General features: G+C 38.2%; 1 protein-coding gene and 1 non-coding gene across 2 annotated transcripts in view; one reads left to right on the top strand and one right to left on the bottom strand.

Annotated features, from left to right (window-relative positions):
* ATRNL1 (attractin like 1) overlaps positions 1-22,335 on the top strand; it is a gene marked incomplete in the record, with an annotated part of 6,064,901 nt that overhangs the window by 3,923,986 nt on the left and 2,118,580 nt on the right.
* On the bottom strand, positions 12,690-12,761 carry TRNAQ-CUG. The gene has a single exon. It is a non-coding gene; the product is annotated as a tRNA-Gln (tRNA).

Raw genomic sequence — 22,335 nt, 5'->3', positions numbered from 1 at the left:
GACAGAAAAATTCCAATGAAATTTCTTCAAAGTTGATATATAAATAGTTTAAAAGTTCATTAGTAAGCTTTTGCTATTTTGTTTTTATAAAGTTGATTATTTTCCTGTATTTTAATATAATATTATGGTGCTCCAAAAAGATGCTGCTATTAGTTAGCCATCTAGGCTCTGCCCCCATCCCCCATTGAATGTTTTGTATTGGAAATATTTTTTAAGGCTGAAGAATTGGCATTGTTTATGGGCCATGGAAGCGCTGACCTTTATTTCATTTGGTTATAGTTTTATTTAAAGCTTTTATAGCCATGGTGGTTAACAAGCATTTTTTTTTGTTTTAGTTCATGGTTTGATGTTCTCTGTCGACCTTCTCCTATAAGGATATTCTGCTTTTTCTGTGGCTATTCGAAAGGTCCAAAAATAATTTTCTATTTGAAATCATATCAGAAACACTGTTCCTCTAGGCCTCTCCAGCATTTTGAATGTGAGCAATGCAGTATTCTATATGAACTACAAAGTCTGTACATAGTACCCTGTTATTTACCATTCCCATGTGCTTAAAGAAGGTTGAGTACTCTGAAAAGACATTTATCAAGTCCCTTTCCACAAGCCGACAGAACATTCTTTTCTTCAGCTCATAGCCTCACTAACTGAAGCATAATCCATTCAAATCTGGCACAGTCTATAACTGTATGGCAAGCAGGTAGTGGCTTTTGAGTATCTACACAAACTACTTTCTTAATGTTAGTTTGTGTACCTCCTCCACAATGCGTGTGTCTCCAGCAGTGAGATGACAGAGGATATCCAAGTAGTCAGTTGATTTTCCCAAAGTCTGGTCCACTCTCTTGCTACCCTTGTAGTGCCTTTTTTAGGCAGTGTTCCAAAGACCAAAATTCCACCATAACAGCTACAAACAAATGCAATTTGAGGGTCATGCTGCTTAATGCTAGAAGTCTAAATCTCAAGATGCACTCTCTCAAAGCTGTCCTCAAAATAGAGAATGTTGACATCTGTGCTGTAAAGGAGACTTTGTTTAAAGAGGCAGAAAGCATCCCTGCGCTCCCAGGCTACAACTCATTCCACACCTTTCGGCCCCAGAATATGGCTGGAAGCTCCAAAGGCAGTGGTGTCTCCATATTATTAAAGGATACACACACACCTCTAGACTGGTAGCCCAGCACAATGCACCCGAGATACTTCAGGTACAACTAACACTGGGTAAGACAGCAACACAAGTCATAGCCTGCTACAGAACCCCAAACATGTCCCTAGACTCTCACTCCAAGTTCCTAAGCACACTGGAATCTATCAAGGTCCAACCCAATACTCTCATACTGGCTTACTTCAACTACCCTTCCATCAACTGGGAAAACTGTTCAAGTACTAATGTACAGGCCAAATGCTTTCTGCGATTTATCAATTCCAATGCCCTGGACCAGCTCATGCTGACCCAAACTAGAGGAAGCAACATCACTGACCTGGTTATTACCAACATGGGAGACTGTTGCGCCATACCTATATTTCATTCCTTCCTGGTTAAGTCTGACCACAAACTGATCATCATGGAAATCTCCATCTCACCTACACCCCCCGCTTAGGTGACCACCTTGAAAAACTTCTCTAAAGCCAACTTTGGGGTTCTAAAAAGAGAGGTGGCTAACTTCTCGGCACGCATGCCATTGCAAAATAGCTGCATGACTGATGAATCATACACCAATGCACTGTAAGAGCTTGTACACAAATGCATGGACCTTGCCATACCAAATAGAACTAAGACACTCTCCTTCAAAAAAAGGAAGCCAATCTTGTTGTCCCCAGCCATCAATAAACTCTACAACATAAGGAAGAAACTGTTGCAGAAAAAAATGAAGTCACAAGACTGGAAAACCTCCCTTATCAGTCTCAACAAAAAGCTGAGATCCCTTATCAAATCCTCTAAAGCCAGCTATGAAGGCAGAATTGTGTCCGACACCAAAAACAACCACAAATCCTTCTATAGCTATATCAAAAACCTCAATGGCAATACCCAGATTTGCTCTGAGTTATTGCACAATGGCACCTCTTATACTGAGCCAGCAGATGTAGCCAACATACTGGCTGATAGATTCAGTGCCAACATTACCCCTGTCACCCCCCAAGGGCCCTATCACAATACCAGAAGAAAGCCTGGTACCCACCATTTTTGTGGCACAGGTAATAGTTCCATTGTCCAAAGCCAAGATACAACATCCATGGGACCTGGTAATATCCCTGACTGTGTCCTGCATGAGCTACAAAACGAACTGGCACCACATCTGTGTGCCCTGTTCAATCACAGCCTTACCTCAGGCTATGTCCATAATGAATGGCGCACTGCTACGGTTATCCCGCTCCATAAAGGGGGAGCAACTACAGACCCTGGGAACTATCGCGTCATTAGCGTGATGAGTCTGGTATGCAAAGCTATGGAGCGCATCATCATGGACCTGCTTAACAAAGGTATAGGCAAACTCAAAACTCTTAACGCCACACAGTTTGGCTTTATCAAGGGGAGATCCTGCCTGCTGAACCTGGTTGATTTCTTTGAGGCAGTCACCAAGGCTGTGGATGAGGGCAAGGCAGTGCATACAGCCTCCCTCGACCTGGCCAAAGCCTTGGATACCATTCCCTACTCTGTTATCATTCAAAAATGCACCCAACTAGGCATCAGTCCTTACATCACTAGGTGGGTTGCAAATTGGCTCACAGGCAGGATGCACAGAGTGAAAGTTGTGGCTTTCAAGTCAGACTGTCAACCAGTCACGAGTGGAGTCCCACAGGGCTCAGTCCTGGGCCCTATCCTGTTTGGCATCTACTTCTCATAAGTCCAGACCAACACAGAAGGACTTTGGCTGACCAAGTTCACTGATGACTGCAAGCTAGGAGTCATTATCAGCTCCCCAGGTGATGCAGGCATCCTACAAAAGGGCATCTCTGAGACCAACAACTGGTGTCGGAACTATGGCCTGAAGCTTAACGCCAAAAAATGTGTTATCATCCCCTTTGGAAAAAACTCAGGTCCCACAAATTACCACTTTGATGGGATCCCACTGAACACTGAAGAGATCTGGGCACCCAGGTCAACAGCCACCTCACCTTTGACCACCCCATTGCCACTGTGGTTAAAAAGTCCTTCTATGTGGCACATCTTATATAACCAAAGGTTTTGCATCCAGTAAGAAAGAGGTCATCATCCCTCTTTAGTCTCCTCCCTCATTACATCAGTCATGGAATGTACCGTCCCATTTGGGATGTACCTGACCAGACACCTACAACAGCTAGAGAGGCCACAAAAGTACCACACAAAAAGAATCCTAGGCCTTGGACACATGTCCTACATGAACAGACTCAAGAAACTTCAGCAGTTCTTAGTCTCTTATTGTTTACTTAGAGGTGATCTCTGCTTGACTTACAAATCCATGTCTGACCCAACCCTACTTGAAATGCTACACCTAAAGAAATCCCAGTCTCCCCATGCCACATGCTCCAGAGATCACAGCCTCATTACAACAATTAACAGAACATGCTGGAGGGAGAGCTACATCTTCCAAAGACTGCCTATACTCTGGAGTAAGCTTCCCTTTCATGTCAAGCAGAGCACCTCACTGGCCCTCTTCAAGAGAAATCTTGACGAGTGGATGGGTAAAAGTTCACTCCAGGGATCATTCCAGTTGCCTTACTGGATATGGGCACTGTAAACTAACATCGGGTGGCATGGTGCCTGGACAATTTTTTTTGGGCTAAGCTTGTAAAAGCTCCAGGGCCATTAGCCTTGTACATACCTATGAACCTTAGTTTGTCCTGTTCCTGCCTGCCACTAGACTGGCATTGTACTTAACTCTCATATTTCTGTTTGAATGTGCAGAAAGGCTAAATACCTCACTATAGCTTTTTATTTCAAACAAACTTGGCCTCATGAGCTGCCAATCCACCAGGTTCTTTTTGGCAGACAGCACCCCAGACCTGGTTACTGGTGTGGATTATGGTAGCTGTACTTTGAGAAAGGTTATTTTACTCTCTGAAAAAAATGTCATTGGTGAGCATTCATTGATGACTGCAAATGAGTTTATTTCTTTAGCTAATAGCAAGCAATTAAATATAAATTAATTCCATAACCAGTTTCTTGAGAGCCCTTGCTTTTTACTTTAGTACCTCTTTGTAAAAAAAAAAAAGTGTGTTAGATGTTTTGTATATAAAACATTATTTTTGTAGATGTGCACATACAGATATTTTGAAACACACATCTGAAATACCCAGAGTTCTGTATTACAGTATTTTTTAATTTAGCACTACCATATGTTGTACAGTTATATGCCTAATGTGATTTATTTGTGTTTTCTGTAACTTGAACCGTTCATAGAAAACACTAAAGGTTTTTGCTAATGAAATTGCATTATTAAATTATTTTATTAGGATTCGGTCCTTGCATGCCTCCTAAAATGCTTTGAAATAATTTCTTCTAAAGGTTATACATATAAATACTTTAATAGTAACTGAACATATTCCAATTAAATTTAAATGAAAAAAAAAATCATTTTTACTCTACATGAAAACATTTCCCATCATTTCCAGTAAGAAGTGTTATTTAGAGTTAGTAATTGCTGTCTTGTGGTAATTAGTGAATATTATTTTAATTGTTTAAAATACCCTGGATTTTCCTTTCATTAGGTCATGCAATGAATGAGCATCTAAATTATGGACAATTCTAAAGTCTGACTGATTTTTATGTAATTTTTTCCTGAGAAAGCATATCTTTCTTGCATCTGTCTTTTCCTATTATACTAAAACATCTAGGTTTGAGAGTCTGGTACATGAAATAGTTTTCTACATGTTTGTTAGCAGCAAGTATTAAAGTAACAGACAGCAGAGGTAAGTTAAATGGTAGTTATAAGTGTCCTGTCACAGGAAGCAGCGAGTTTTGTATTTATCAACTGCTTCAAGCATACATATTTGGTAGCATTTATTAAAAAATACTCAGTTTATTCAAGTGAAAGGAACGCAATGATTTATGCATTCAGAGAGCTGAAAATTTGTATTATCTTAAAACTGCCTTTATTAAAACTCATGTGAAGTTGAAGCATTATTTTAAACAAGAAATACCTTTATTGAATTATTGCTTATACTGTAGGCAATCATGCATTTATATAAATGAAAACAAACCATATTGACATATTTTCAGTGACAAACATGTGTCACATATAATCTTCTACAGTCATTGTCAATTGGACATTTCATAGCTCATTCAATTCCTGCCTTCCCATAAACCGCATTCCTCCTCGAAAACATTATTCTGCATGTATTAATCCCACAATTCCCGTTTTTCTACACGATTTGCTGTTACCCTTTTCTAAAGTTCCCAATTTCAGTTCTTTTCTCTGTTGCTGTATTAACCACTTACACTTGGTTTAGACTTTGATTTCCATTTTATAGTAACTGCTTTTTTGGAAGCCACCAGAATTAAACTCAGCAATGCCTTACCATGTCCAGGCAGTTGTGATTCTGTATCATTTGCTTACGCAGTGTTTCTGACGGAGTAGTCTGCAGGGAATTTTTAAAAAGTGCCAACTCATTATACTCCCAAAAATATTTCCCCAGTTAAATCTTTTTTCTCCATTACACCTCCAACGTTTGCAATCTACTTGAGGAAAAACTCTTCCGAGTCTGCTTGGTGTATAAAAAAAAAAATCATCTGCAGACACTGCCAAGCAAAAATGCTATATCTTCTAGACTTTATTGCATATTTGGAAGTCATGAATTTATCCCCCCATTAATTCTTTGTGAATTGCTTATCTAATCTGTCTTCCCAATCACTCCCAGTGGATGAAAGGTTGGCATAATGGTTAAGGTGTTTACCTTGTAGACACAAAGTGCAGGGTTCCATTCTCACATGGGGTAATTGACTAGGCTTAAAATGGTCCACAAAGGCAGTTAGCCTGGTACTAAATTTGGGTACCTGCTGCACATTGTTCCCTGCTAGACAGGGGTCCAGGGAAGTGAATAGTGTGGGAAGAAATAGCCAGGGAACTGTTATGGCAAGGCTTCTATAGGCCCTAGGGCCGATAGCCTAGTACCAACCTATGAACCTTTCTAACCTCCTCTGATTGATTGCTATAGTTGCCATGCATTATTGCACATGCCATACTAGCTTCTGTTCTAGATTCATCTAAAAGTTCTACCAGTGCTGCTCTTTCACTTAGGATCCCCCTATTTATTTCTGTTTCCCTGTACTCTGATATCAATCATTGGTAGGGAAGGTAATCTGTAGCTTGCAGTCCAAATGAAATATTGGCCTCTTCTCATTCTATTACCACTCCCTTTATAATTATTTGCCCCCAATACTGTGGTGTCTTTGCTAACATTCTCCGACAATTCCAGCCCCCTCTTGCCTATTTTGTGTACCCCTAATTACATTTATCCTTGTCAGCAGAGTATCCTTTCTCCATTCTCATGTTAGCTTAGTTCTTAAAACACTCTGTTTGACTTTATGAATCTAATATTCTGTACGGTTATTGTTATTCTCTTTAAGGATCTGCATCCAAAATCCTAATCTCTCCTTGTATATTGAGCTTCCCACTGTTTCGTCATCATCCCTTCCCACATTAAATTATAGGTTTCTGCTTGGGCTATGTATAGGTGCCTTACCTGTGTAGATTTGAATGCCCTTCAAATCAGATAATCCTAATTACTTTGTTCCATTGGAAGGATCGACTTTTCCCACTTGACCCTTGCCCTCTTCTCTTCCCAAATAAAAGCCATCAACTCGTTATTAATTTGCTATCCACAACTTTTCCTCTGGTTGATAAAAATATGCCTGACCTGTGTATAAAATGAATGTGGCTAAAAACATTGTAACTGCTTGTATCTTACTATCTATATCCATGTAACAAAGCTTCCAATTTCTCTGTTTTTATATTATCTTTTGATTAGTCTCTTCACACATATCTTTAACAGTCACACCACAATCCTTTTTAATCCATACTCCTCTAACTACTAGATTTTATCATGGCCCCATAAATATGGGCATCTGTCATCATTTGTGTGTGGGTACACAGTTTACAGCTATTGCCTTTGTTTTATTCTCATTAATTGTATATCCTGAAAAGGACATGAAACTGTCTCAGAATGTTCCAGAACACTGAAATCTCCTTTCCTGGTTTTATCAGGTACAAAATAATATCATCTGCAAATAAAGCAGCTTGACTACCATACCAATTATATCCTTGAATTTCTGAGTCCTTCATTTTCTTTGCCAGTGGTTCAAAATATAATGCAAATAATAAAGGGGAAAGAGGACACCCCTGACAGGTTTCTCTGTTCAAACAGAAATTGTCATAGAGGAGCCATCACCCCCCCTCCCCCCCCCCCACACACACACGCACTTAACCTCTGATCCCTCACATATCCCCCTAATCAACTTTATAATTTTATCAAGGAATGCAAATGCTTACATTGCCCTACTCATAAAATCCCAGCTTATGCTGTCAAATACTTTCTCTGCTTGAAGACCCAGCACCAACAATTGTATTTTCTTATATAATGCATTGCTCTGGGTCATCAATGTTCTGTTAACATTGTCAAATGTTTGCCTCCCGTCCACAAAACTACATTGATCCATATCTATCAATTTTTACTACACCTTTGCCATTCTTTTAGCCATTAGAGATATAAACACTTCATAATCACGATTTAGTATTGAAATGGGCCTGTATGAAGCTGGATCTGATGGGTCTTTACCCCCTTTGGTAATACAGGCACCACAACTTTCTTGTAGGATATTGGTGATTCTCCTGCATTTAAAATACTCTTAAACAAAACCTTTCAGATCTTTATCAGTTTTTTTCCCTCCTGGCTTCCAAACATCTACAAGAATACCATGTATTCATGGAAACTTTCTAGTAGATAGGTTATACCATGCCATTTTTTTTTATCTTATGTCCTCCTATCCTAGCTGTTAGTAATTCATCTTACACTTTGGCATATTTAATACTTCCATAAACATTTCCTTTTGTAATTTTTCTTGATTTCCACGTTTCTCTGCTTTATACAGATTTTCATACAGTTTATGAAATATTTTGAATATCTCTACGGGATCTCTGGTTACTTTCCTTGTTATAGGCTCCCTAAGCTTGGCAACAACCCTTTCAACTTTCTGTTGCCCGAGCCATTGTGCTAAAAGCTTTTGTGCTCTGGAGTTATTATCAAAAACAGAACCACATCATTGGCAAGAACCACTCAGAAAGTAAAATAAAAACACACAGTTTATTAACTCTGTGGCACTTTGGCAGGAAGCCTTCAAGGAGTACTAAAATACACTGCTAAAAAAATTACATAAAAATACACACACCAATTATAAGACAACCAATAATAGTAAACTGAATAAATATCGTGGTGTAAGGTTAGATCAGCATAATACTAATTCTGCAATATCTAAAATAAATGTTTATTTTGTTACTACTTATAGCATGTTTAGTTTTGAGGTAGCGAGTTTGGTGAAATATTATTGGAATTTTTTGCTTAGGTTTAGGGATTTATTTAACATTCTTCTACCTTTTCTGTGCATCTTTTATAGAAGGAGGAGGAATTTGAGGGACATTTTGGTTCATAATTATTTTTGTTTGTCTATTTTGACTTTACCTGATTCTGTTGGTCCTCTGGGCATGTACCCATGTGAACATTGTACTTGTCACTATATTGTTAGGACTTTTCACTATGTGAATGGAATTCCTTTTTATAATTTTGATATTTATACTTGTTAAACTAAGGGCATTGTTTATGCTCTTAAGTGCCCTTGTGGCTTAATGTCTATAGGTGAGAGCAAAAGAAAATTTAAAATTAGACTAGAAGAGCACGTGAGAAATATTAAACAGGTCTGGGAAGAAAGTCCTGTTGCCTTTCATTTTGCATAGTTCCACAATTCTGATCCCAGGGGATTAGAGGCAACTATTCTAGAAAAAAAATTATATGAATCTTTGTTCAGAGAATGCATTTAAAAGAACAGTTATGTTTAAGGAGGCTGTTTTTATTCTAAAGTCCAATACTTTAATATCCTAATGGTCTTGATTTAGATTGTAATTGGAAAGTACTTATTTAATTGGAAAAGTTTTATTATTGGTTGTCTTATAATTGATGTGTGTATTTATGTAGTTTTTTTAGCAGTGTGTTTCAGTACTCCCTGAAGGTAAGCTGTGTGTTTTTATTTTACTTTCTGAGTGGTTCTTGCCTTTGGTGTGGTTGTATTTTGGACCGTTTGTTTTTTGTGTGGTTATATTATTATCAGAAACAGTTGCTTAACAAGAATATTTCTAAACTCGTGTATTATCGAGATAGTCTCTTATTTTTGCTTTAGCATTCTACAGTTGCACCTCATCTTGTTCTGTGAGAATCTACCATTCTATAACATTTTAACCTTAGTCAAATTCTTGTTACTTTTAACCATAATTTTTTTCTTTTACTAATATTCTATTGCTAAACTGTACTTTCACTTTATCCCACTCCCTAGCTATATTTTCTAAAAAAAAAAAAAATCTGTCTTCCCTATTAGTCCTGCATAATTTCCACAACCCCTTCCTTAAATTCCTCTCCATTCATCAGATAGGCAGGGAAGTTCCAGTGTGTCATTTTAGTATAGTTAGTCTTGGCATGTGATCTATAATAGTTATCTGATAACTATCAAAGCTTTTAATTAAACATACATGTTCTGAAATATATCATTTTTGTCTAGCCTAGCCCAGTTTTTATAACTTAGGAAATTATATATTCATTTTCTCCAAGCTCCTACTGCTGAATTCATGTCTTCTGTACAAAATATTTTCATTGTTTTCTCAAACTCTACCTTTTTTTGTTATATTTTCTCTTGTAGGCCCTTCTGGTACATCCTCATTGTTAGAAATCAAATTGCAATCCCCACCTATGAGTAGTCTTCCTTGCTGAAAGCTGATTGTTTCTCCTGGAATTTTCTTAAGCTGCATTGTAGCAGTTTCAGGTGGAATGTCAGTACATGCAGCATAATTCTCACCCCTTGCCAGTAACAGCCTACCCCTATAAATTTACCATTATTATCTTTCCCACTCACCTATCACTGTTGGGGCTCCTCTTGTAATTTATATACACACTCCTCTTTCCTTTGCCCCAGACATTCCACTGAATAATCATCCTGAAATCTTTTCTTTATCAAATTCACGTGCTCATTTCTTTCCAAATACGTCTCCTGTAACACAACGATTTGCACTCTGCATTTTAATATAGTTCACTTGTCTTTCTTTTTTGTATATACCTGCGAGACCATTCACATTCAAAGATAATATGGAAGGTATTACCAGTATGATAAGAAGTTGTTTCCACCTGTTAACAGCATTTTGTAATTTTTAGTCTCAGCTTTTGTTTTATAGGTTCATAGGTAAGTACTAGGCTATCTGCCCAAGGGCATTTATAAGCCTAACCAGAATGTGTTGGCTTTCGCCACCCCCTTAGATTAGTTCCCTGTGCCTCTGTCCAGCAGAGCCACTGCAGTGATCCCCGGGGTAAATTTTCTGTTTCCCATCCACCCGTCAAGGTTTCTCTTGAAGAGTGTTAGTGAGGGGCACTGCCTGATGTATATTGGAATCCTGTTCCAAAGCATGGGGAGTCTCTGGAATAGGAATCTATCCCTCCAGCATGTCCTATTTATCATTGTAGTGAGGTTTATATCTCTAGAGCGTGTGGCTCTCAGGGATTTGTTTTTTTTTAGGTGGAGCATGTCCATCAATTCTGGGTTGGACATGGCCTTGTATGTCAGGCAGAGATCACCTCTGAGTAAGCGGTATGCAACCGGGTACAGCTGGAGTTTCTTGAGTCGGGCTGCATAGGGCATCTGTTTGAGGCCAGTAATTCTCTTGGTGAGGCATTTTATTTGGCCTTTCCAGTTGTTGCAGGTGTCTTGTAAGGTACATCCCAAATGGGGCATTGTATTCTATGATGGGTCTAATGAGTGATGAGTAGAGAGGCACAATAACCTCTTTTGTTCTAGATGTGAACCCTTTTGTGATTAGGTGGGCCACATAGAAGGATTTTCTAACCACCTTGGCAATATGATTATCAAAGGAGAGATTACGATCTACTTGGGTCCCCAGATCCCTTATTACATTTATGTGGTAGTTCACGGGTACTTTCTTTTTTCCAAAGAAAATGACTATGCACTTTTTGGTATTTAGCTTGAGGCCATGATTTTGACACCAGGTATCCGTCTCAGTGAGACCCATCTGGAGGGTGTCTGTATCAGCCGGAGAATCAAATATGGCCCCTAGTTTGCAGTCGTCTGTGAACTTGGTCAGCCATAGTCCTCTTATGCTTGCCTGTACCTCTGAGAAGTATATACCGAACAGGAGGGGTCCTAGGACTGAGGCCTAGGGGACGCCACTTGTAACCGGTTTATAGTCAGACGTAGAGCCTGCAACTCTCACCATGTGGGTTCTATTCATGAGCCTGTTAGCAACCCATCTCATGACGTAGGGGTTTATGTTTAAGCTGGTGAGCTTGACTATAATACTAGCATGGGGAATGGTGTCAAAAGCCTTTGCGAGGTCTAGGTAGGCTGTGTGGACCTACTTTCCCTCATCTAATGCTTGGTAACCATCTCAAAGAAGTCCACCAGGTTTAGGAGGCATGATCTGCCCTTAACAAAGCCAAACTGGGTGGGGTCCAAGGTTTGGAGGTTCCCAATGTCTCTGTTAATGAGTTCCATGATGATGCATTCCATAGCCTTGCAGACCAGGCTAGTCAGGCTTATAGGGCGATAGTTCCTGGGGTCTGTTGTGGCTCCACCTTTGTGAAGCAGGATAACTGTTGCTGTGCACCACTCTGTGGGTACGTAGCCTGCAGAGAGACTGAGTTTGAACAGTGTGTTTAGGTGAGGGGTTAGTTCATTTTGGTGCTCTTGTAAGACACAGCCTGGGACACCATCCAGTCCCATTGAATCTGTGTTTTTGGCTTTGTATATGGCTGTTTTAACATGTGTGTCGGTGATTGACAGGGCCCTACATTCTTCTGGTATGGTTATGGGCCCTTTAGGAGGTGAGAGGGGGGTGAAGTTTGCACTAAAACCTGTCTGCCAGAATGTTGGCAATATCAGTTGGTTCAGTGTATTTTGTGCCATTTTGCACTAACTCAGAGCAGATCTGAGAGTTTCCACTTAGGTTCTTGACATAGCTAAAGAACGCTTTGTGGTTATCTTTAGAGTTATTGGCAATTTTTCTTTCAAAACTAGCCTTGGATGATTTAATGAGGGATCGTAGTTTCTTGCTGATACTGATCAGGGATGTCTTTCCTTCTTAGGATTTTACTCTTTTCTGTACTAGTTTCCTCCTCCTGTTGTATAGCTTGTTTATGGCATGGGTCCACCAGACTGGTTTCCTTTTCTTGGAGGAGTGAGCCTCGGTTTTACTTGGGATAGCATGATCCATGCATTCCTGCAGATGCTCATAGAGTGCCTTTGTAAAGGTTTCAGCAGCTTGGACAGCATTGTCCTTTAGCATGGGGGCTGTGAATCTTTCCGCCTCGGTCTTAAGTAACATGAAGTTTTCTTTTGAAAAGTTTTTCATGGTGGTTTCCTTGATTGGGGGTGAGGGCAGAATGTGGATATCCAGAGTGATTAGTCTGTGGTTTGATCTAACCAGCGAGGGGTTGAACCTTAAGCCCTTAATAGGTTCCACTGAGATTTGAACTCAGGTCGCTGGATTCAGAGTCCAGAGTGCTAACCATTACACCATGGAACCAGCATACATGTTTATACTAAACTGATCTTTTATATATTTGTTTCTTGTCGTGTCAGTTTGAACGTATATCACATTTTACAAGATTTTTGTTTTAATAAAAACCCTCAAACAAAAAAAAAATAATGTGTGTGGTCACAATGCACAGTAGATGTGAAACTTCTGTAAAGAAGTGTGAGGGAAAGCAAATGATACAGTACAGTATAAGCTCCTTTGCATTTCCTTACAGAATTTTCTGTGTGTGGCAACCACACACATTCATTTCACCCTGCAACCACTTCAGGGAAGCTAGATAGAAATGTTTGCAATGCATGCTGCCTGTCACTGCTTTGCCTTTGCACTGCCCTTGTTACAGCTACCGTTGAAATGTTACTGCCGCAATGCACTGACAGTTGTTTAGATTTAGTTATTGTAGTCATGACATTTTCAAAAAAGCATTTGGGTACAAACCTGTATTGTATATTATATTCCACCTGGATATTTTGCATGCATTATTTCTACTCAGCATGGACACTTTATTTCTATTTAGCATGTTTATGTGTGGACTTTTCCTTATATTCAGTTATTAGTGCATATCTTTTTTGGCAGATTGAACTGGTTTGTGGCTGATTTAGGGGCTTTGGGACTGAAGACTTACCTGGTTATCAAGTAAATACCTACAACTGATACACATATACACAAACAAATAAATAGATACATGAAAGCAAAATAAATTGAATCCGCCAACACATTTTTAGCGTTTCCTGCCACTACCAGCTCAGTGACTCATCTGGAACCAGCCTGGGAAAAAAGCTTGGTCAGTTACAAAAGTAGCTCTCTTAACTTGCCTTAGGACTGACAATTTAAATATGTATAAGGGTTAGCAACGGGAATTCTCGCTGCATCAGACAGTCATTTAAATGTGTTACACAGGACTGCTGTGTGTTACAACAGTACTTTCCATACAAGACAAAGCAGGAGCAAGATAGGCAGGTTTTGGTAATCAGCATGTCAACAGTGGAGCAAAGTCATGTGAAGACACGGACACACATGCACGCGCACATATAAAGACATGCTAAGGGGATGGTGCATGGTGATACTACTGCACCTTTAATTACTTATAAGCAAGAGGTATGAGTCTTTGTTCCCATGTTATATGTGTTTTTTTCCAGATTTCTTGTGGTAGGATTGTGTGTGTGTGTGTGTGTGTGTGTGTGTGTGTGTGTGTGTGTGTGTGTGTGCGCATTTGAAAAATTAAAGTAGAATACGTAAATCAAACTCTGACCTTAGTGAGAGGAGTTTGACTTTCGTACTTTTGTTTCACATTTCCGTTGCACTCCAAGCTCTCACACTGTTGCATAAGAAGTTTCACTTCAAAAAGCAAATACCCCCCCCCCCCCGGATAGCCACATAACCTTTTAATTTAATACAAAACACATAAAACTATGTATATCTTCAGATAATGAAATTTAACCCTCCTAATAGGAGCAGTTGTCCCAAATTGACAGCTACACTCACAAACTTTAATTGATCTATAATGAAGGTTATCCATGCCAAGACACATGGTACAAATACAAACTTGCCTTCACTTACATACTTTTCATGTTGTACTGTGAACATTTTTGTGCTAAAGGAAAACCTTTCATTACATTCAATATTCTTTTATTTACTTGCTTCCACTTAAAAGTTGTTAGATCAAGTCAAGGGCTTTAATACAGTCATTCCTCTAAGCAAGACTAGGAAAAAATATATCAGTTTTACTAATATCATACTCTCTTATCCAGGCTTTCTTCTGTTTTTACATTACAGTGCCTACATTCTTTAAAACTGAACAGGAAGACTGAGAAATATAAAAGAGGGGTACCTGTTTATTTTAGTATCCACATAACAGACAAACATAAGTGAAAAAGTCTTTCCTATGTAACATGCAGTATGTGTCATGTTTAAAAAATACTGTTAAGAATAAAAGCTGTTTTAGTTACAGTGACTCATTTCCTTTTTCTTTCCTTCTCCTTAATGTTTTTCCAAACATTAATGACATGAATTAAGGCATATGCTTTGCAGTCCCCTACAACTTTAACAAAGTCAGAAATGTCCAATATTTCCATTTTTTTTGTTCTGCCATGTTTTACAAATGTGAGTAATGCTTTGTAGTCTTATATTTATTCATTATTTTCTGATTTGCTGCTTTTTCTTCCTGTTGATCTCCACCACCAACCCCAGACTCATTTCATTTCCAATGAACAATTGGTTCTTCTAGTCAACTCCTATGCTTTTTTCTGTTTCTTGAGCATTTTCTTTTAGAATATTGGAAAAATTTCACTGGCATAGTCTCTCTATAAACTTTATTATCAGAAGAATAAGAAGCAGAATGCCCTTCTGTTTGATATCTCACTTTTTGTTGGACAAGCTTTTGAATTTCCTCCTTAGCATATTCTGCATAAAAAAAAGACCGTCACCTACAAGGAAAAAAATATTCTGAAGATATCTAGGTACAGCAGCTTGAGTCTCATACATGCATCTTGAAATTCTCTGATAGCTGGAATAAATGTACTCCTCTTCTACCTGGTATACAGCGAGTAATCATTTTCCAGAAACACACTTAGTATTTTCCCCTTCTGGCACAGTTTTATTAGAATCAAGTCTTTCTGCTGGTATCTTTGCATCTTTTCTAATAAAGGTCATCACCAGGTTTGGAGCATACACAATATGTGACCATTCAATTAGGACTGCTCTGGAATTACCAGTCCAGTTGCTTATTTCTGCTTTCATAAAAATAATACAGTCTGTTCCATCCAATTTCTCTGGCCCAGCAGAGAATTTCAGGTTTTCCTTGCATGCTCTGTCCTCTAATTCTACCATTTTTTGAAACATCTCTTCTTGAGCTGTCTCATACTCATCCAGCATTGTCTTCATTTCAACCTCTGATTTTTTGCAGATTTATCAGCTCATCTGAGTGTCTGTCTAAAGCTTTTTCCATTTTTTACAGCAGCTTGTTGTTTGAATTGATAACACTCTTGCAGCGTTTCGTACATTTGTCTTATTTTTTCAAGTAGATTACTGGAAGTTATGTCTTGCACCAAAGCTGAAGCTTGAACTGCTTTTTGCTGAACAAATGCAGAATTCTTCCCAGTCAGTGTTTTTCCTCAACTTTTGTGATTGATTTTCTTTCAGATTCTATAAATTTCTTTTTTGCTGGCATCCAGGTAGTTCACTTACTAGCCATTTACCGGGATTTACCCAAAAAACAAATTCACTGGCTGTCTTTTCTGAGTTTCTGTTTTCACACTGAGAGAGCTAAAATTAAGCTGTTACTTAGTGTGCAGCCATCTTGGAAGTCCCATTCAAGAAACTGATGCATTGAACTGTGTTCCATATGTTAAAATTGATAACTAAATGCCACTGAAGAAAATAAAATTCAAGTTATCACAACATGACTTTAGTAATGCTTATTTTTCAACTGTGGTTCTACTTTGCAATTCATTTATGTTCGCACACCACAGTATGGCAGTTGGAAGTAATACGTATTTCACTGAAAGAACTGCCTGTATAAGGGTAGCTGACAAAATAGAGCAAAAACAGTAATTGTTGTTTGGATAAGCCACCCACCCATATGATTGGTATTTACTCTTGCACCCCTTACTTAATACAATTTATTTTTATTTTACATTTGTTTACTGTGATAGTCTGGCTGGGCATTACCCATTTCAGTGGAGGCCCATGGTGAAAAGCTCCACATACAACAATGGCCATATATGCAGGACATAGAACAGTTTGCATATACATATAAGTCAATATGTAGGATGATATGACAAAAAGGGTGTATAAAGCAGGTAGGGGAGATATATTGACTTGCAATAAGGGTAGAAAACAGGAAAGGGGGAGAAGTGAAAAGAAAAAGGGAAAAGTAAAAAGGCAGAGGTATAAAAAGCTTGCCTCTGTGATTATTGTTGGGGAAGAAAGAAATTATTTTTGAGCTCTTTAAGTGATATCTATATTTGATTAGGAAAGAAAAGGGGCAATATTAGTGTTTTAATGGGTGAATAAGCTATGATGTCGGCTAGTTTTCACAGGGGGGTGTACTGATAACAAACTCTGCTAACTTGGATTTTTGCATGAGCACAAGCATGAAGGAGATAAATGGTTTTAAGTCATGTTTTTAAATGAGTACTTTTACAAGTAGATCTAAAATTTATGGGACAGAGTTCCAGAGTTTGTTTTAAGTCATGTTTTTAAATGAGTACTTTTACAAGTAGATCTAAAATTTATGGGACAGAGTTCCAGAGTTTGTTTTAAGTCATGTTTTTAAATGAGTACTTTTAGAAGTAGATCTAAAATTTATGGGACAGAGTTCCAGAGTTTGTTACGTTTTTAAATGAGTACTTTTAGAAGTAGATCTAAAATTTATGGGACAGAGTTCCAGAGTTTGTTTTAAGTCATGTTTTTAAATGAGTACTTTTAGGAGTAGATCTAAAATTTATGGGACAGAGTTCCAGAGTTTGTTTTAAGTCATGTTTTTAAATGAGTACTTTTAGAAGTAGATCTAAAATTTATGCGACAGAGTTTGTTTTAAGTCATGTTTTTAAATGAGTACTTTTAGAAGTAGATCTAAAATTTATGGGAGAGAGTGCCAGGGTTTGGCAAGGTGGTTAGAGGATCATGAAACATCTGCATTATTCCTAGCTTTGGTTACTTTTAGAGTGGTTTGTTAGTAAAGCATAATATCCGGTTGTTGGTTTATGGCATATGTAAACAAATATGCTGTTGTTAGCTGATTGTAAGCTAGTAAATGGAGAAGTGCTAACCAGGATAGTTGCTTCAGAGTTGGCAGTGATGTGTTCTGTGTGAAGGGTCTGTAGCAAATTGTGTTATTTTATTGTAACAGGCTTCTAGTTTTCCTAGGTCAGTACTTTTCAGGTTTGTAAGAATGGGAGAAGCATACAGGAGAGCTGAGAGAAAGTGTGTTCTTGCTATGGATGTTCTAGTATTGTGAGTTAAGAACTGCTTATTCCTATACAGCATTCCTAGTTTTTTCATGTACTTTATAGTTTGTGATATGTGTATGTCAAATTTCATGTTGTCAATCATGACACCCAGGAGTTTTGTTGCGGTTATTGGTGCAATAATTGCAATATTTATAGCTTTAATGGAAAGGGGGGGGGGGTCAGTGACTTTAGTAGGATGGGAAATCATAAGTTTTGTTTTACTGGGGTTTAGTATGAGTTGTGCTTTGGTAAGCCATGATTTGATTTCAGAGAAGGATTTCTGGGTTTTATCTTGGAGTTCTTGTATGGTAGGGGTGGCACATATAAGGGTGGAATCATCAGCATATTGGACTAGGGAGGCAAGGGAAGTGGCTTTTTAAAGATTATTAGTAAAGAGTATAAAGAGAAGGGGGCCACGAAAAGTACCCTGAGGCACACTTAGAGTGACTGGGAGTAGGGGGAGAGGTCATGTTCCCATTTTGAAGCTTGCTGGGTTTCTGTTAAATAGCTCCTGAACCAGGTAATGGAGAATGTTGCCAGTAATTTCTTATGAGAAACTGTGTCAAATGCTTTTGACAGGTCAAGAAAGCTGGTGGAGACTATATTACTTTCATTTCTATATTGATTTACTGTATTTGTGAAGCTCAGGAGGGTGGTTGTAGTGTGGTTAATCCTAAATCCATGTTGGAAGGTGGATAATAGGTCATTAGTGGTGAGGTGTTCCAGAAGTTGTGAATTAATACACTTTTCCAGAATTTTGGACAGTGAGAATAAAATGGCAATGGGCCTGTAGTTTGAAAGCTCAGAGAGTTACCACCTTTATCTAGCGGTATTCGTTATGAGATTTTCCGGAGAGAAGGTGTTTGTTGTTCGGTGATAGAGCAGTTGATAAGAATTGAGACGGGGTAAGCAATGGCATCTGCAGATAGCTTTAGATATCCAGCTGGTAATTTATCAGCTGCTAAAGTTGTAGGTTTGAGTTTTTTCACCAGTTTATTTATGATGTTGGCTGGAACGGGGTGGATGGAGAAGGTGTTTTCTTTGTTGTTTGTCAATAAGGGTGTTGTTGTTGAGGAGGGGAAATTATTTTTGGGGATTTATGGTATACTTTTTGTGAAGTACTTGTTGAATTGTTCGGCTGTAGAGCCTGGCTTGCTTGAGGTAGAAGGGTTGAAGCTTGTCCGGGTTATAGGATTGATTTTATAGCTGACCAGAATTTTTGGCCATTGTTTTTATGTTTTGTTTGGATGTTTGTAAAGTGATTTATTTGATCTAGTTTGACTTGTCTTTTAGCTTTGCTCCTTAGTTCTTGATATGCTAGATGGTTTGCTTCAGATTTGTTTTTCTGCCACATTTCCTAGACCTTAACTCTCTGCTTGAGCAGGGCTCTAGTTTATCGTATAGTCCTCACTGGAGCTATTTTGTCCAGTGTGCTGAGGAAGGAGGAATTGAAATATTCCACAGCTACCTCGAGGGGCCTGACTTTTAAAGGAGTCCAGTTACAGTGGCTGAGGATTGTTAAAAAGATTTGGGTATTGAAAGTTTTATTTCTGACAAGATGGTATATGTTATAGGGTGTGTATGTTGCCTTAGGAAGAAAGTTGGTATGTGATAACTAAGACTGTCTGGCAGACAACCAGAATATTGTGAGTGAGATACTTTATTAGATAGAATCCAGTCTAGTATTGTCTGTCTGTTAGAAGTTTTGTCTATTGTGGTGGGATTTTGAATGATTTGGGTGAAGCCATGAAGGCTGACATGTTTAGTGGGATTCTATGAATTACAGTTGTACCCATCATCAGTGATTGTTGTTTCTTGAAGTAAATTATTTGACGTCCAGTGGAGGATATGTTCGATGGTGTCCAGGTCTGTAGTCACATTGGTAGTAATACCAGGCTGAAGCAGGTTAGCTAGTTTTGCAGAAAGAGGCATTTCTGAAATCTCGTGATATTGTAAATGTTTACTCTGTAATGCAGGTATAGTAGGTATTATGTGCGTGTATGTATGTATGTGTGTGTGTGTGTGGTTGTGTGTGCATGCATGCATCTGTAATGCAGAGTGTTGGATTTAGTTTTAGTTTTTATTCATTAGCATAAATATTGTTGAATGTCTGAGCTAAAAGAATGTTTTAAACAGTTAGTACTTGTATGCAGTATGTATTCTGAGTGCTCAAAAACCTACTGTAATTTATGTACTTTGAAATGTTAAAGTAAACAGTAGCAAGGCATTATTTAGAGTACGCACAGATATAACTATTTTGTGGGCTTCCCTAGCCCAGCTTGAGTATAAAGTTAGATGAGACTGAAACTTGTCAAATGCATTTCAACCTTTTGTAATTCATGATTTCTTTTCCTCATTGGGAATGACTGTCAGTGTTGCTTCTCTTTATGGACTGATTTCTTGTATTTATGCATTATGTTGTCCACGTTTTGTTACAATGGAGTTAGTATTTTCAAATAAGCGGCTGTGATGGGCAAATCCCTCTATATTAAGGGATAAAGGTGGGCTTGCCCCTTACAAAAAGTGCATTCTTTTAATCTGGTCAAAGCTATGATCAGTTAGTTTCATCTGGTTCAAGTTTCAGCCAGTGTTGACTAAATAAGTCACAGTTGAACCCTTTTTGTGTTGGCTTGCATTTACATACAAGGCAACACTTTGTTTTGCCAACAGATGGCACTCATGTGCGTGTAATTCTTAACATTACTGTTCTGTTAGTCTTGCCCTATATTTATTTATTTATTTATTTATTGTCGTTGGTTTACCATGATAGTCCATTGGGCCTTAAAGAACCCGTTTTCAATGGAGTCCTGGGGAGAAAAGCTCCAACAGAATGTATTTTCAACATTTGACAGTAACAATTTTTGTACAGAGAGTTATTAATAATTCTATATACTAAAAAGTAGAACTAATCACATTCAGGAAAGCAATCATAACAGTTAATACAATAAGAAGAATAATGAATAAATGTAAAACATTAAAACTGATTAGAGAACAAATTTCATGGCTGAAGGAAAGAAGATGAGTTGGTTTGTGTAAAGGCAGAGGAAAGAGAGGACAGAGGAAGGGTTGAGATTGAGCTTATGGGCTAGAGTTAGTTGAGTGTAAGTTAGTTGATTGGGAAGTTCTAGCCATTTTAGGTTATGGAGGGAGAGACAGTGGTGGGTGGGAGGACTTTTGGGTGGCAAATTTTTTTTTTTTTATAGCAGGAAGTAAGTTGTGTTTTTAACAAGGACTGAAGATTAGTTAGTCTGTCTGTAAAGCATGCCAAGTTTTTGGTGTTTTTTATGTTAATTTGCAGGTGGAGTTAAATTTAAAGTAGGTTATCGATTGGGACCCCAAGTAGTTTGGTTTCTGACACAATTTCAAGAGGTGAGTTGTGTTGTGTAGTAATGTCAGGAGGATGACTTAGAGAAGGTAAATAACATTAGTTTGGTCTTGGCAGCATTGAGAGCTAGATGATTACAAAGCATCCATTGTTCTGTGGAAGAAAGCATGAGTAAGTTTTTGTAGTGTAGAGATAGAACTATAGATAGGGTAGTAGAGAACCAGTTTAAAAGAGAGGGAAGATAGGTGAAGATTAGAAAGTTTATTTCAATTTGTCCAGAGTCACGGGCTTTATTTACAACCTCAAGGAAAGGAGAAAGGAGGGCTATGATTGATTCTGTCTGAAAGTGCTGTGTGAGTTGAGTAAGATGGTTTTTGGGGGTGGGGAAAAGGCTGAAGTTGGACACATTTTTCTAGAGTTTAGAGATGGGTAATGTTATTATTGTTACCAGAGGAGGTATAATAAGTAGGTATAATTCAGATTTGGGAAACTGTGAATTATAGTAGTAGAGCGGTTAATTAAAATGCTAATGGGATAGGCAAGAGTTTCAGCAGCTATACTGAGAATCTGAAGGAGTTTTTAATAGTTGATGTAGATAGTAGGTGGGGAGTAGGGTGGAGGAAGAGGAGATAGTGGGGATGAGGGGGGGGGTATTAGATAGTAGAGAGTTAGAGAATGAGGAGGTCAATTTAGAGATAGAGTCAATAAAGAAGGAATTAAATTGGGTAGCTAATTCATGATCTAGGGTCTGGGTCTGGGAGTATCCGGTTTGCTGGGGTGGGGGAGAGTAGTAGATCCCTTTCCAGAATTTCTGAGGGTTATTTTAGCCATGGCTGATTTAGTTTTTATTCTTTTAGTCCATTATTGAGTTGAAGTATGAGACTGCATCATCTAGAGATAATGTTTTAGACAGTTCGATTAATGGGTTGAAGTTTTATGGTCATGGATTGTAATGTAGTTATGAGTCTTGAAGTAGTGAGGGTGAGACTGAGATCCAATCCAATATACGAGAAATAATTGTTGAGGTGTTAGTGAGAGGTTTGAGACTGTACTATAAGGGCAGCCAGTTTATAACATCTCCTAGGATTATGGTTTCATTACTAATGTTACTGGGAAGCATATGTGTTTATGATTATTGATTTGTAGCATGGTAAGGAGAAGTTCGGCATTGTTAAAGTGTGGAGTTTATGTGGTGTTTTAGCCAGGTTTCTGAAAATGTGAGGATGTCAGGTTTATTGTGTATGAGCCACACTTTGAGAGTTTAAGAAGTGAATAATAGGGATTTATT

The sequence above is a fragment of the Protopterus annectens genome, chromosome 14.part0, assembly GCF_019279795.1.
Source record: "Protopterus annectens isolate FY-2018-M chromosome 14.part0, PAN1.0, whole genome shotgun sequence".
Lineage (NCBI taxonomy): Eukaryota > Metazoa > Chordata > Ceratodontiformes > Protopteridae > Protopterus > Protopterus annectens.
This window is presented reverse-complemented; position numbering and strand designations above follow the sequence as displayed.